Source organism: Neolamprologus brichardi, chromosome 17, assembly GCF_056152115.1.
Source record: "Neolamprologus brichardi isolate AB-2024 chromosome 17, ASM5615211v1, whole genome shotgun sequence".
NCBI lineage: Eukaryota > Metazoa > Chordata > Actinopteri > Cichliformes > Cichlidae > Neolamprologus > Neolamprologus brichardi.
In genome coordinates, this window is record NC_142120.1 from 23338951 (window position 1) to 23355448 (window position 16498).

General features: G+C 38.4%; 1 protein-coding gene across 1 annotated transcript in view; it reads right to left on the reverse strand.

The window, feature by feature from the left end:
- Positions 1–16498, reverse strand: part of LOC102787196 (ephrin-A2-like) — a 61624-nt gene that overhangs the window by 16523 nt on the left and 28603 nt on the right. The gene's annotated exons all lie outside the window — the stretch shown is intronic.

Genomic DNA, 16498 nt, shown 5'->3' on the forward strand with positions numbered 1-16498 from the left:
GTGAGCAAACATGTTTTTTTAATTAATAATTTTTTTTTTTACAAAAATGTAATATTTCATTTTTAAATTAAATATTTTGTTAAACAAATAACAAACCAATTAATTTGCTTCAGTATCCAATATAAAAACTTGAAAATCCGTGTCCTGGGAGACACCCAAGGCACTCTCAACCACGGCGAGAGATAAGAATGAGACAGAACTCCTGGGATATGTGGACTGCATGTTGCTTGAAAGTGAGGAGACAAAGTTTTTATTTAAATTTGGGCCAACATTACAAAAAAACTGAAAAGGGAGAACTTCATCAGAAAGAACAAGAGTGACATTTAATGTCAATGAATAAAGGTAACTTTATCCATATCGTGCTTAGGGACGGAAAATTTAAAAAAGTTATTTCAATCCTTATTTGAGAAAACTTGTGTAGATTATTTTGGAGGAGAAATGATGTTATTGACTGTATTGACTGTATCAAAGAGAGCCTTAGGATTAATTTTTCCTACTGCAAGTAGTTTAGAGAAATACAAGGCTCAATGCATTTTTTGCCATGCCATTAAAGATAGACAAGAGACAAGTGAGGTGTGTAGACCTCAGGGTTTTTTTTTTTTCATGTTTTTTTTCACAGGTGATCAGTTTTATGGCAAATCCACCAAAAACTGTTGTTGGATTCAGTGATGCAAGGAGGAGATTTAATTCTTCCGCCTTGTCTACTCTGTCTACATTATACATGCTCCCCTAGGGCATATGATACATTTTCACTGCTATGCAGATGACACCTAACTTTATCTATCCATGAAGCCAGATAAAAACAACAACTAGTTAAACTGCAGGAATGTCTTAAAGACATAAAGACCTGGATAACCTCTAACTTTCTGCTTTTAAATTAAGATAAAACTGCCCCAAAAATCTTAGAAATGTAGTTTCTAGCCAGATGCTTATGGTGGATAGCATTACCCTGGCCTCCAGGAACACTGTGAGGAATCTTGGAGTTGTTTTTGACCAGGATATGTCCTTTATATACACGTATTAAACAAATATGTAAGACTGCTCTCTTGAATTTGTCAACATCTCAAAAATTAGAAACATCCTGTCTTAAAGTGACACTGAAAAACTAGCTCATGCATTTATTACTTCTAGGCTGGACTACTGTAGTTCATTACTATCAGGATGTCCTAAAAACGTCCTGAAAAGCCTTCAGTTGATCTTAGTTTTGCATTTCAGGCTACAGGCTTTTCTTGCTTTTAGTGAATAGCATCTATACAGACTGAAGGAAAGTCTAGAGACACTGCTTCTTCTTTATCACTAAAAGAAACTAATGATTCAATGTAGAGCTACTGTGCTGCAAAAAACCCCCAAACCTTCACAAATCACGTATTGATGATCACAGAGCACGATCTTGTATTATTGTGGAGCTTGCAATATAAAGTGCATTGAGGGAACTGTTGCTGTGATTTAGTGCTATATAAAAAAATAGAATTGAACTGAAATGATTCATTACCACAAACACGACTGCTTTTTTAATCTGTTACTTGTGTGTTTTATTTAAATGGAGACACACAATGGAGACCGAACAAAGGTAAATACCAGAATAAGCTGTTTGGATTGGCAAAGAAGATTTGGTAATTTTTTCAAGGGTGCAATCCACACACTCAACTCTGCTGTTCAACCCCAAAATGTGTTTTCTTTACAAATGTGCCACCATTTAAGGGGAAATAAGCAGACTTTTCAATGGCAAAAGTCTCTTACCTAGGGACTACATTTCACAAACCTGTAACACATGGCATTATAATTATTTAAGGCACTTTAGGGGGCCACTTCAGAGTTCAGTGACTTAAGTTGAATCATAGCACTGATTATTCCAATATCACCTGAAAGTAGCAACAAAATGTAATCCTGATTAAATTTGGGAGGCGCATAAAAGCAGCTATTGTTGCAGAGAGGAAGGCAACTTTCCTCTGCCTCACCCTCTTTGTCTTTTCTAACACTATTAGCAAAGTGCAGCTTAACTCATTTAGCTGAAGGATCAGGTGACGCTAACAGCTCACAGAGCAGGAAATTCATTTGCCGAACTGTGCCCCTGCAGCTCTCACATCATCACTTATCTCTCTAATGGAGTAAGGTTCTTGGTCTGTCCCAGTGTGATCACTGGGGTCACTACCACAATCATCAGCATTATCTTAAAAGCCACAATGATTAGTGGATTAATTGGTTCGAAAACCAATAGAAAAATCATCAGAAATTATTGGGGGAAAAAAATTACAACAACTTTAAGAATAGTGGGAGAAAATGGCTGGTTTTCCTGCCAGATGTCTTTGTAAAGTCAACCTTTACAACTTGATATTTCTAACTCTGACAGTTTTGTTTTATAAGTTCCATAATTACAAAATGAACAAGAGCTGGCAGTCTGAGACTGCTTAACTCTCAAATCAGGATCCAGAATATTTTGTGATGAGAGATGTGATTTTTTCTTCAAGATGATGATTTTTGAAAAATTACTAATCTCAATATGCAAGACAAAAGAATATGGAAATTGTCACGTAAATGAATCCAAAACCTTTTTATCCCCAGTAATCCCACTAGAATTTAACTAAACAGCAATTCTGTTTGGTTGGATCCCTAATTATTACCAAAGCTGTAAAGATTAATCAGTAGTTCCCAGCAGATCCTAGCATAGATTGCTGTCATTACTTTGTCATTACAGGGAAACGTGTGCAATTGTGAGGAATTGTTGAAATCCTTTTTCTCCTATTTATTAGTTAGAAGCATAGGTTAGAGATTTGTCTCTTTTTTTGCCTTTTATTTTAGGTTAGGTGAGAATAAAGAACACAAGACGTTTGTTTGTTGTTTTGGCACTGGTCAATGCTGAAGCCAATAAACTGCTTTATTGCATCTTTATTTGTTTGGCATTTCTACCTGATGTCTGTTTTTATATCGAGGTTATGTAATAATGAATTACTGTGCAGTAAATATGTGTGTAATGACCATCAGGAAGGGAATTTGTAAAGTAGTCCACCTGGATAGAGAAAGAAACGTCTCTTGTGTCGTGAGATATTCAACCAGTTTCTTTCCCCAGATGAACTAATTTCAGGTCATAATAAATAATAATGTACTGATGTTTATATAGCAGTTTTCAATTTTTACCGACCAGATAAAGCACTTTAGAGCTATATTTTTTAATTAAAAGTCATTAACCAGTTAGTATGCATGCCCTTGGTTTCTCAGTAAGCTCCGCCCCTTGCACATCACATCAAGTTTCAAAGCACTATGACGGCGTTTGCTTTGCTGTTCTCATGAGAAGTTTTTGTTGAATCTGTGCTGCTAATCGCTCATTGAAGTTAGTGATTACTAAAGTTCATTTCTGTGTTAGCTGGCATTGCTCACTGTCGAGTCACCCACCATATTTCGCTTAGAAGCTTCTATGCATTTTTATAAGTGTAGTGAAAAGAGAATAAAACAACTAACACTCGTTTCTTAATTTAAAAAAAAGGCCAAAAACATAGGAGTAAAAGCAGAAAAGATATCTATCCAAAGAAGTCGCCCGGCAGATTGCCCCGGAACAATGTCGTCGACCGGTAAAGGACTTTGCAGACGTCCTGGATTCAACCGATAAGCGATTGTCCAGCTTCTACATGAGCATGTCTCTGGTCGAGATTCTAAACCGTGAATTCCAATCCCTGAGGGAATCTTTAGAATTCAGCCAGCAGCAGGTGGAAATGTTGCTGAAAACGCCTTGCTACAGACTCGGTCAAGTCTCTAAGTGAGAAAGTCACCCAGCTCAGTTAAGAAAATAAAAAATTAAAAAGAGACTGCCATCGGTCTTCAGACCCGTAGCATGAGAGATAACCTGGTGTTTTCAGGTATCCCAGAGTCTGCTGGAGAGGACACAGAAGTTACTGTAAGACCCACCCGAAACTTCCGGAGGACACCGTGAAGAACATGGGCCTGGTGCCCGGAAACAGCGTCCTTTTGTGGCCAACTTCGGTAACATTTCAGCAGAAGGAGCCGTTGGCGAGTTACAGCAGGGAGCTACAAGGAATGGACTTTAGTGTAAACAACCAGTTTCCCAGAGAGATCATGGAGCGACACAAAGTCCTGTTCCCAGCAGCTTCATTCAGAAGGGCTGCCATGCTCTCATTGCTATGGACCTGCTCTGCATGAACGGACAGCTCTACCGTGACCCCAGAACCACTCCCTGGTGGTATTAACGCCACTCCAGATCTCTCCTCCTCTTCCATTAACATCTATGTAGCTTATCCATGTAATTTTGCTAATTTAACACAATGTCATAACAGATAAAACACAGTCAATCTCAGCAGTGTAAAAGTATAGATTACAATGTTCTTGTTCCCTCCTGCATCACTTTTGCATGTTTTTCTTTCTTCTCCCTTCTCTCACTGCACCGATTGGCTGTTTTCCTAGTCAGTTACACACAGAGCACCCTTGACCTTCACACGTCTGCACGGCATGATCAGGTACATTTGCACTCAGTATCAGCACATCCACTACGGCCTCACGGCACACATAGACATGGGGGAGACCTCAAGTTTGGGCTAAATTAAGAAATGGACAGGCTCAATACAGCAGGAACTCAACACAACTGTCAGCCCGCAAACATAGTTAAACAATACATGAGCGAATGGCGCATGCCGTTCTCTTCACCCCAACCATAGGCAATATACTTTCTTCTCACATATCCATCACTCTTACTCTCGTCTGGATTTTTTCCTAGTCAGCAGCTCACTGTTGAGTGACATTTCAGACACTGAGATACACTCAATAGCTGTCAGCGATCATGTGTCTTTAACTTTAGTAAATAAGAAGGTCACTCCGCCAAGTAAAAACTGGAAATTTAATAGATCATTGCTTAAAAATGAAGATTTTATTAAATATTTTAAAAAAGAGTGGGCTTTATATTTAGACTAATGACCTGCCTGGAACATCAGCATCTGTTCTCTGGGAAGCAGGAAAAGGAATTAGAAGAAATAATCAAATCATAGAAGAAGATGATGCGTCCTCCCGGGAACAGGAAATGCTGAACAAAATACATAAAACAAAACTAGAATTAAATGACATTATCAATACCACCCCCCCCCCCCCCCCCCTTCCTCAATCTTAGTAAAATCACTTCAGTTGTAAAATTTTGAACATGGTAAAAAATCAGGTCAATATCTAGCCAACCAGTTAAAAATAAAGAAAGAAAAAATGACTTTAGGTGCTGTTAAAGACTTATCTGGGAACACACTATATGATCCTGAAAGAATAACCTTCAGGGACTTTATATTTACTACAGATGAACCCATCTAAAGGCAAAATTGATCTGTTTCTTGATAACAGACAAATAAATAAATTATCAGAAAGTCAAGCAATAGCACTGGCCACAGTGCTGGCATCAGGTGAAATCCAGGAAGTCCTGAAAAGTACGCCCAATCATAAGGCTCCAGGTCCAGATGGATTCTAGCAAAGAAAGAATTCTGGACATTTCTGGCACCAGTATTCCACAGAATGCTGCAGGAAATCAAGGAAAATGGCACCACATTTGAATTCTAACATTAGTCTCCTTCTAAAACCATGCAAAGACCCCATATTTCACCACCAGCTACTGTCCAATATTCATTATAAGAACCCTGACCAGACTGGTTTCATAAAAAGGAGGCACTCATCAACAAACGCTTCCATAAACTGGTTAAAAATATTAAATAATATTATAAGTTGTTTGCTTTCCTGGTAGATGGACCTGGTCTGTCTGAGTGTACCGTAGATTTTTACCAACAAAAATAGAGGCTCGCTTTTCATTTATTTATCCTGCCTCCATGGGCCTGTATTTGTCTACTCATCTTAGAATTTATGATGCCGGCATTTGTAACATAATAATAGGAGTGTGGAGGTGTGAATGGAGCAATGCTATGGTGTCATTATTATAGTTGATTAAAATAAAATTCTAGAGTCTTACAGTTAATTTACATGTGAAAAAAATTGCTCATGAAACAAAATTGAAAGCTGCATACAAATGTCTGAGATTTATTAGCTATTTATATTCATGAAATTAAAAAAGTCTTGAAGTTATTAAATGTTATATATTTAATAACATAATTCAATAAACCAAGCATGCATGTGTGTGCAATAGTTTTTCATTTGAGAATCAAATTTTGTGATGTTTTCATGTGATTAAATTGAAGAAAGTGGAAACAGACTCAAAGCAGGTGATGCAGAGAGTGATTCAGGGTTAAATCACAGATTCAGGCATATTTAGTCAGTTTAATTTTCCTTGTATTTTCTTTTATATATATTGCCAAAAATATTCACCCATCCAAATAATTCAGTTGTTCTAATCATTTCTGTGGCCACAGGTGTATAACATCAAGCACCCAGGCATGCAGACTGCTTCCATAAACATTTATGAAAGAACGGGTTTGAATGGAATGAGTGGTCCTGTGATAGGATGCCACCAATCATGAATTTCCTCACTACTAAATATTCCACAGTCAGCTGTTAGTAGAATTATTACATAGTGGATGTGACTGGGAATGACAATAACTTTCTGCAGAATCAATTGCTATAAATCTCCAAACCACATATATATATAAAACATGTTGAATTTACCATTAGTAAAATGATTACAACAATTGTTTTTCTTTTTTATGGCTCTGTTTAGCTTCTGGTTTAATTACTTTTTAGAAACATATAAAACATATTAATAATCTGAATAATTAATGATCAAAAATTTCAGTAACTTTGACATTAGACAACAGCTTCAAGATTTTCTCATTTTTATTACTAATATTTGTGAGATCATATTTCAAATCCAAAATATATTAAGAGTTACAGAATTTTAAAAATTTATTTTTAAGTTTGAAAGCTGACTAGATACACTATTTAGAATAATTTGAAATAAACTATTTGAAAAATTGTTTTATTTTAACTGAGATTTTAGCTCAAATAAATCTCTTCCTTTGAGGTTTTAGACATTCAAGTTATTATTATTAAAAACATGAACGTAAGCTTTTTGTTTTCCAAGTATTGAAAAAATAACATTTAATAATAATAAAAAAGTTTAGACTGTTAATGTAAGAATTTATTTCATTATTTCAAATTTTGTTTTTATTTACTTTTATTAATTGCGAGGACTCTTATTAAGTAACAGTCTGTCATGAAGTCCATAAAATTAATTTCATTTTTTTCGCTCACTGGAATTAGAGTCGCATAAACGTAAATAATTTATTGCACTTTTATTTGATTAACTTGGACTTTTCGAACACAAACAGATAATTTGGGTAAAACATTCTCACTGTTTTCACACAAAAAGTAAATGACCACAGGCCTCTGTGCATAAATCGAACCTGAGATCTGATGAGGAGTGACAGTCGTCCAGTTTTCCTTCATCTCTGGGATTTTGGGGAATGATGGTGCTATTGTTGAATGCAGAGTGTGATTGGTGGAGCATGTCAACTGCTGACAGCTGGCACAAAGACAGTGGGTGGGAGGGGTTGTTCATGGTGGACCATTGCCCAGCCATTTTCTCAAGCCCAAACCCAATTTTTCCAGGTTAGAAACAAACAATCCTGTCTGGCTGAGCCTGAATGTCAGCTAAATAAAATGAAATCTGAACAATACATTAAATACAACATTTAGAATCTGATATTTTATTAATTTACTTCAATTAGTTTTATTAGTGTATTTATTGCTTTCTGGTTTTAGTAGCTTTTAAAAAGTGCAATTTATTTTATAGTACCCTCACTTTTTCAAGAGTTTTTAAAATAATAATAATTTTAGAAGTCTGGTTTTACTCTTTGACCTGTGATTATGTGTAGGAAGAAAAAAGGAACTGTTCCATATCTTACTTTTCTCACTATTATCTTACTTTTTCTTGTTTAAATGTTAAAATATATAAATCATCAACTGTCAAAGTATGTGTCAATAAATGGTGTTGGCTTAACAGAAGTACATCTTTTATATAGTTTCAACATCTACAACTTTGCTAATTATAGTTTAAAATAGTAAAATTTTAAAATAACATTTTCTTCTTCAAAAGTCTTTTTATTAGACAAAGGTTTCAATGCAATGTATACAATAACACAAAATGCTTCAGAATTTTCAAAATTTCAATCTTGTTTCCACCCTGACCCTTAAAACAACAAATAATTGGCAGCCTGCTGCCCAACTAAACCAAAACACAGAGAAAACCCCCCCACAAAAAACAACAACAAACAAAGTCATAAAAGAAAAGAAAGAAAAATAAATAAGAAGGGGGGGGGGGGGGGGGTTCCTTGGACTACTCAGTAACAGTAGTGGTGGGCCTTTCAAAGAAGTCCAGAAAGGGGGACCACAGTTTATAAAATTTATTTTTAGACCCATGAACTGTATATCTAATTTTTTCCAAATCCATACAGGACATTATATCTTTTAGCCATTGTGTGTGTGAGGGGGGAGAAGAGTCTTTCCACTTTAGCAATATAGCTCGCCTGGCCAGCAGTAATGAAAAGTTTAATGTTCTGAGTCTGGAGTTGGACAGATTCAAATTCTGGACCGCACCAAACAGCACAGAGTGGCTCTGGTTCAATTTGATGCTGCAGGACATCAGACAGCGTATGGAATATAATGAAATAAATATTTTGTAGTTTCCTTAATCTGTGTGTGTGTGTGTGTGTGTGTGTGTGTCTCTGTCTTTATTAAAACCATCAGTTTTTACACAACAAAACAAACAAAACAACAAAAAAGGCGTAAAAACATTATGTGCCAATTTTTATCATAACCTTTTTTAAAAAACATTTATTCTTTAGTAATATATAACAATATTGGTCCTGAAACCTTTTATTGATTATTATGATTATCTTTCTGGAAGACAGGTACAAAATCTGTACCTTAGCAAAATTACAAAATTACAATTACTCTTTCAGATTGTTTTTGATCTATTTCACTTTGGGCTGCAAACAAGGTTAATTTTATTTGTACTATTGACTTGGCTCATATCAGATATTTAATATTTATTTAAACTGCCACACTTTTTTTGTTTTTTTTTGTCTCGGCCTGTGGATTGTCTTGATTTCAAAGGGCCGTAACGCCAGATAACACTGGGTGATCTGGGCTTGGCATCTTTCATGCGGTCGAGCCACTGCAGTGGGGCATGATCTGAGCAGAGGGTGAACGAGTGTTTCAGGAGGTAATAGTGAAGGGAGTCGACCGCCCACCGGATTGCCAGGCATTCTTTCTCCACTGTGCTCTATTTGCTCTACCGCTCCGTCAGTTTCCAGCTAATGTACAGCATAGGGTGATCGACCCCCCCTTACCTGCCAGGAAAAAACGGCCCCCAGCCCTCAGTTCGAGGCATCTGTCTGCAGGATAAAAGGGAGGGAAAAGTTAAGAGTGTGGAGCAGCAGCTCCCAGCAGAGGGCCTTTTTCACCCACACAAACACCGCATGGGATTTCTCTGTCCACTGGACCAGATTTGGGGCACCCTTTTGGGTGAGGTCAGTCAAGGGAATCTGCCAGTAGCCTTTGATTAAATTCAGTTTCGTAAAAAACTGTCCTGTGCCCAACCACTCCAGGAGTTCATTAATCCAAGGCATGGGGTAGGCATCAAACTGTGACACCTCATTCACCTTGCATTAGTTGACACAGAACCGTATAGATCCATCTGTCTTAACTACATGAACTATGGGGCTACACCACATGATGTGGTACATTTCTATCACCCCCATTTTCAGCATTTTGGTCAATTCTCTCTGAAAAAAATGGTCTTTTATGTCCAGGTAGCCTGTAGGGCAGTGAACTACCCACGAGGCCAGGCTGGCTTTCAAAATGGTGCTCTGTGAGATTCGTACAGCTGGGCAAAACGCTGTTGCAATGCAGCAACATCCACTCTCTGGGCCTGTGTGAGATGGTTATCACAATTGAGGGAGGCAGGAATGGTGGAATTTGGCACCTCCAGCCCCAACTTATCTCTCTCCTTAACCAGGCTCACCAGAGAAGGGGTTTTAGCCTCTTGCAATGCTTTTAGGAGGTTGAGGTGATAAATCTCGCCGTGTGACCACAAAGGGTCCTTGCCATTTGGCAAGTAATTTTGAGTGAGTACAAGTGAGAAATACAAACACTTTATGTCCCAGTGAAAATTGCCCGAGTCTAGCCCATCTGTTGTACAGGACTGCTGAGATTCCTGGGCCTGGAGCAAATTCTAACATGACAACTTCCCCAATGTGTGAAGCTTTGCTCTCAGGTCCAGGATGTAGTGAATCTCATTTTTTTGGACCTTCGTCCCAGTTTTCCTTAATTAGGTCCAACAGGTGGTAGAAGCTGATCCAAACTGATTTAATGCCCAATAATTCCTTCAGCTCTTTAAGTGTGCGAGACAATGTGCCCTGGTCAGTTAGTCTCTTTCGGGATACCGACTCGAGAGATGACCTAAAACAGTGCCTGCGCCACAGTCTTTGCAGAAATGTTGCACAGCAGCACTGCTTCGGGATATTGTGTTGCATAATCCACCAGAACTAATACGAAGTAATATGGCCCAATGAGGTCCACGCCAATGTGCTCAAACGGACATTATACTTTCCAGAGTTTTATCATATCCCATATGCCCTGCCATCAGGTTATAATGAGCCACCTGAAAAATCATTTCCCAGGCCCATCATGCAGTCTCTCTGGCCAGCCCTTCCACCAGGGGTCCCCAATCCCAGTCCACGAGGGCCGGTGTCCCTGCAGGTTTTAGATCTCACCCTGGGTCAACACACCTGAATCACATGATTAGTTCATTACCAGGCCTCTGAAGAACTTCAAGACATGTCGAGAAGGTAATTTATCCATTTAAATCAGCTGTGATGGATCAAGGACTAGGGATGGGTATCGTTTAGGTTTTATCTGATACCGGTGCCAAACCGGTACTTTTGAAACGGTGCCGGTACTTAAACGGTGCTCGAACCGGTGCTTAAAGAATGGAGAACACAAAATTGGTCCAAAAACCTCTCATGTTCAGCTGTTGTTTTTGTAAAAAGACAACAATGTTAGCCTTTTCTGCAGCTATAGGGCATATATGGTATCACTCTTGGCTGTAAGCAGTGCTTAAACAATGGAAAAAACAAAAACTTTGTCCAAAAACCTCTCATGTTTAACTGTTTCCCACTTTTTATTTGGTCATTTTAGCCTTTTTGGCCAGGGTGAAGGGAGCATCTGCCATCAAACAAGAAGACAGCCGCATGTAGCTATGATGATGTTTGCTAGTTCACCTTACATACATTAATGTAATAACATGGTTAGCCTACTCAACGTAAATTATACACAAACAACATTAAGCTACTCACGCAGAGAAGAATGGCTGCTGCTGCCATCATCATCCTCATCATTTCTGCTACACTGGCAGGGCTAGGGGCCAGGACTCTACTCTTCAGCTTTTTGGGGGATGTTGCTAACTCTGGGTCCGATAACAGGCACCACACCTGCAGTAGATGCGCTCGGTGTGAGGTCTCGCAGCAAGCTATCAAATACGGCGCATTTTTCGGCTTTTAAAAAAAACGCTATGCATCGCCAGGTGTTTCATCGGATTTCAGGTGTTACCTCCTTTCCACAGTATCACTTTAAAGCACTTGTTGCAGGCTGCTGAGTTTGCATCTTTTGTTGTGAAGTACAGCAAGACTTTTGACCGCTTCGCCTTGGGCATTTTTAATCTGTAGCTCTGCTCTAAAAGAACGTACGTACCTGGACCCGCCTACTATCCCCGGAAACGTAAAATGATTGGCTAGAATTCAAAGTGTATCACATCTCAGGAAAAAAAAGCACCGAAATAAAGCACCGAAATAAAGCACCGAAATGTGCGCTGCTTTTCGGTCTGGTTACTACCGTTTATGTCAGAACCGGTGCCATCATGGCACCGGACACCGGTACCCATCCCTATCAAGGACACATCTAAAACCTGCAGGGACACCGGCCCTCGTGGACTGGGATTGGGGACCCCTGCCTTCCACGAACTGCGCTAGGACCACCAGAGCCAGCATCCGTGCACCTCCTTCCAACGGTGCGGGCCACAGCCACCTCGCTGCCATGTTGTGCAGCTTCTGGCTTCCAGCTTCCAGTGCAGTGTTATATTTTTAAGGCTGGCGTGTTTTGTAATGTTAAGTTGGTGGGACCCAAAGTGATATTTCTTTTCATGAGGCCATGAGGTTAAGGTCCAATATTCATTGAAAAGTAACATAATACCTTGTAAGCTTCTAATTTTAAATGTTATTGGCTTATAAACTAGCCAATAATTCTGACCACTACATTTGTGTTATATAGATGTCATGAACAACCTTTTGTATATGGAAACAAGCTGATGCCAGGACCCTGACATCAGAATGAAAGGAAGTAATGAATGTTTTCGGTTTTTGGAATAATTTTACTTTTTACTGTAAAACTATTTAAATATGTATAAATTATCTCAGCCAGTTTACTTCATCATCATCTCACATGTCCCTAGATTAAACTAAAATTTAGCGATCGAAGTGCATTATGAAAATAAAAGCGAATAAGTCTTAACCCAAGCAATTTACGAAAAGCTGTGCATAATAATTTAACCCTTTATTGACCAAGCATCATTTAGGCCGCCTGAACATATTTGGTAATTTTGGCTGTAAAAGGGCCAAAAAATCATATTATAAGTGAATTATTTTGCCCCTTTTTTCAGAATAACCTCAGCTTTCAATATCTGGCAGTCATTTTACATTATTGTATTGTTGTAACAATGGAACAACAGTTAAAAGCGGAAAAAAATAAAAATATTTTTTTTTTCAGATTTATAGCTAAGTGGAAACTGATATTCAACAGGAACAAAATGTAACACAACATCAACTTTAAATATGAACTATACTAAATATGTACAATAAAGTTTTTGGCCCTAGGTCACTCAGTTTTTTAAATATCCAGGCCTTTTGGGGGCGTTGCCACTTCGCCACACCCATCACTCTGCTCCGTGAGTCATCAATTCTTACAATGTGATTGGACCGTCGCAGCTCGTGCTTCCTAATGATGCACCGTAAAGTTTCATAAAGCTTGTTTTCTCATCTTTTAGTCACCATTTGAAATGTCTCTCTTGCCCAAATGGTTGAGGAGTTACGCTAGTGCGAAGCGCACCTAAGTGGAATTGGCTTTTCTTTTTCCAGAGCAGTAGCTTTCAAACCGTTAGTGCTACCGTAATACACCAAATATCCCTGTAAAGTGCAGCTTCTCTTCTTTCAGTAACCGGGTGAATTTTTTCTCTTGCTCAAATGGTCGATGACTTACGGTAGTTTGAAACGCACATGGTCAAACCTAGGCGGAGTCAAGTTTTCCGTCTGTGTTGAGATAGCAGTAGCTTGTGAACCCCTTGTGCTACCATAATACACCAAATATCCCTGTAAAGCGCAGCTTCTCTTCTTTTCAAAACCGTTCCCATTTTCGCTCTAGCACAAATGATGGCGGAGTTACAGTCGTTTAAAGAGCACTTGTAAAACGGGCTCATGGTAACCAGTACTGTTGATGGTTCAAGGCTGTAAGTGCAGTGCCAAAAGTCTTTGTCCTAAAACATTTCTTATAAATGCTGCCTCTGCAAACACAGTTCTTCAAACTACTAATGACTACCGAGGGGGCCAGCAAACACCTCGTCAGCTCCTCAATGGGTCCTCTACGGTCACTTGCCATGGTCTTATCATCACCCCAACACAGCCTGGATTATATTGCCCAGTGGCTGCTGGGAGTTCTGCTAATCTGACTACTCATTAACATTTAACAAAAATTCTGCCAGGGGACACAATAACAGAGAATTAATTCTGAGACGCTAGAGATCATCTCTTTCTGCACTGCATCTTGATTGGTTGAAGCCACCATTGTCATTGTTTGGCCCACTGACTGGCCAATCTAATGCAGCATTTCTTCTGCTGCATTAAATGAGCTGAACCTGCCATTTAGAGTACAGGAACAAACTTGACTTACTAGATAGTTGAAGTCCAGTGTGATGTTTTTGCAGTCTGTTGATGATTTAAGGTGCCATCTGCTGCACATGGAGGTGTTTGCTCATTGTGTTTTATCAGGTCCAAAGTCAACCCAGTTGTTTACTGGGACATTTTAGAGCTCTTCATGATTCCATCCAGTGACTTTGACACTCACAGTGTCAAAAGTACAACCAAATAATTTGCTAAATATCTTATAGGGAGAAGAATTTAAATTATCCATCCAACCCACCTGACCAAAGACAATTTAGTTTTCGGATCATATTTAATGGACCACAGATGTTTGAGGTTGTAAATATTTTCCTAACAAATTTAAATACACAAGAACCAAGTTAGTAGGATAGCCAACAGGAAACCAGTGATTTGTGGAATTATTTTTGTGACACTGCACAGTCATAACTTTATATTTTTGTATTGTCTCAGTTTTTTCTGGGTGGTGCACTAGAAAATCCCTGTGCACTCAACTTACATCCGGTTACGGAAGAGCCTGCGCTGTTTGTCTAGCTTATAAAGTTTTTGTGAAGATTATTCGATTACTTTGCAAATGGTTAGAGTGATGTACTGTTTTTGGATTTTATGATGTTTCCATAAAGCTGAACTTGGTTAAAACTTTCTACACTTAGCTGTAACAGCAGCTAAAAACAGCAGGTAATTTATTCAGCATCGAACCGGGGTGCAATGATTAGCTGGACAAAACCCTTAAATCGGTTTGTGTTGCCAGTTTCTCTGACTTGAGACAATTGGTGTCTTTGAAAAGTACCTCTTATCTCCTGTTTGTAAGATGGGAAAGTTGATAGAGTAAAAGAGAAGAGAAGGCAAACAGAAAAATTATGCGTTCAGAAATGGGACAACCTTACACTAGTCTCCTTAACATTGTGACACCGGCTGCCTACCATATTGAAACTACAATGGACAAAAACCCACTTCTTAATTCATGACATGTTCCAGACTTGTTTTATGCAGGTTGTTAAACAGGAACAGCCTTTTTAAAATATCCCTTCATGAAAAAGTTTGGAATTTTAATTTGTATGTATTTTGCTTTCAGGAGAAGAATTTAAATCAGTGATCTAAATGTGATTTTAAAGGTTTCTGCCATGCAATTTACTGAAAATGGAAAGAAAATCAGAACTGAAGAAGAAGTAAAATAACTGTTTTTAGGAGGGGAAGATCAAATAAATTGAGTAATCGGTACTTTGGATGAGTCAAAGCTTTGAGCACAGTGCCAAAACTCTCTTCCAAAAACTTTACTCCCCTCCTCGTCACAGATCTGCAAATACCTGTTTATGCCACACACTTCTTGTTTCTGTGCCAAAACCGCCCCTTCTCTATTTTTGTTTGCCAACCTCTCTCAAAAGACAACTTGAGCATCTGCCAGGTCCAGAAGCCACCACCAATATTCGATGCGGCATTCCCCAAACTGCATCCTCTGGCCTAACTTGTTGACTCATTATCAAAAAACATCAATCATTCATATTTGGGTTTGATATCCTTGCCAGTGAATTGTATTTAGTCTGAAGCATTTGTAAATTGACAATCTGGCATTCATAATAAAGTCTGAAGATTAGATAAATTACAGGAGTTTCACAGAAGAAAACAAAACAGGTCAGTGGAAGAAGGTTGCAAAATGACTTTTTTTATTTATATGAAAAAAAAAAAAGATTTTTCACAATATTCACATTTTTAAAAATATGCTAGTATTTCTGAGTCTGTTTCTCTTCTGTTTTATTCATAAAAGAAGATCTGGCACTCCTTGCTTGTTTCAGGCCTTCACTACTTAAGTTTGCACCCATTTAAGCTATTCACTGGAATTGAACAACTTGCAATAAATAACTGGAGAAATTGGGGCGTTCTAGAATTTTTGACTGGTAGCATATGTGTTGGGAGCATACTAGGTGGGTTCTTATCCACTGGGGCAGTTTATCATAACAGACATAAAACTAGGGGTGGGTTTTGATAATCGATTTTCCAATTACAATCGATTTTAGCTTGAATAAAGCAATATCGATTCATTAAGTCCTGAATTGATTTTCAAATATAAATGTATTTTGCCAGAAATCACCAGAATCTCAAGTTAAACCCTCACGATTTCAACAACCAATAAACATTTAAAAGAGTAAATGAGAGCAGGTAAACAGATTCCGCAAAAAAACGTAAACACAAAGCACTAACCCGACGCATCGTAATCTGTGAGATTTCGTTTTTTCTCAACTGACGGGACGTACACAGACACGCCGTCGGGGCTCAAAGCCGACAACTCACAGATTCTGTTGCTGCAGGTTTCATCACCCTCCAAACCAAAACCCGCAGCAAAGAAGATCAAAACTACGCTTCACATTTCGCTTCACATAAACATCGTCATTAATTCCCTTACTTTTGCTGTTTTGCTTTCACCACAATAAAAATCACATTTCCTGCACAGCTCTTTCTCTCTCTTTTAGTGTGTACTTCCAGAACAGTTTCCCATGTCAAATCTCAGTTTTTGGCATTATTCGTTTGCTTATTACCCACCATTGTTTACAGCGCATTCGGTCGAAATTGAATACATTCTAGAAATC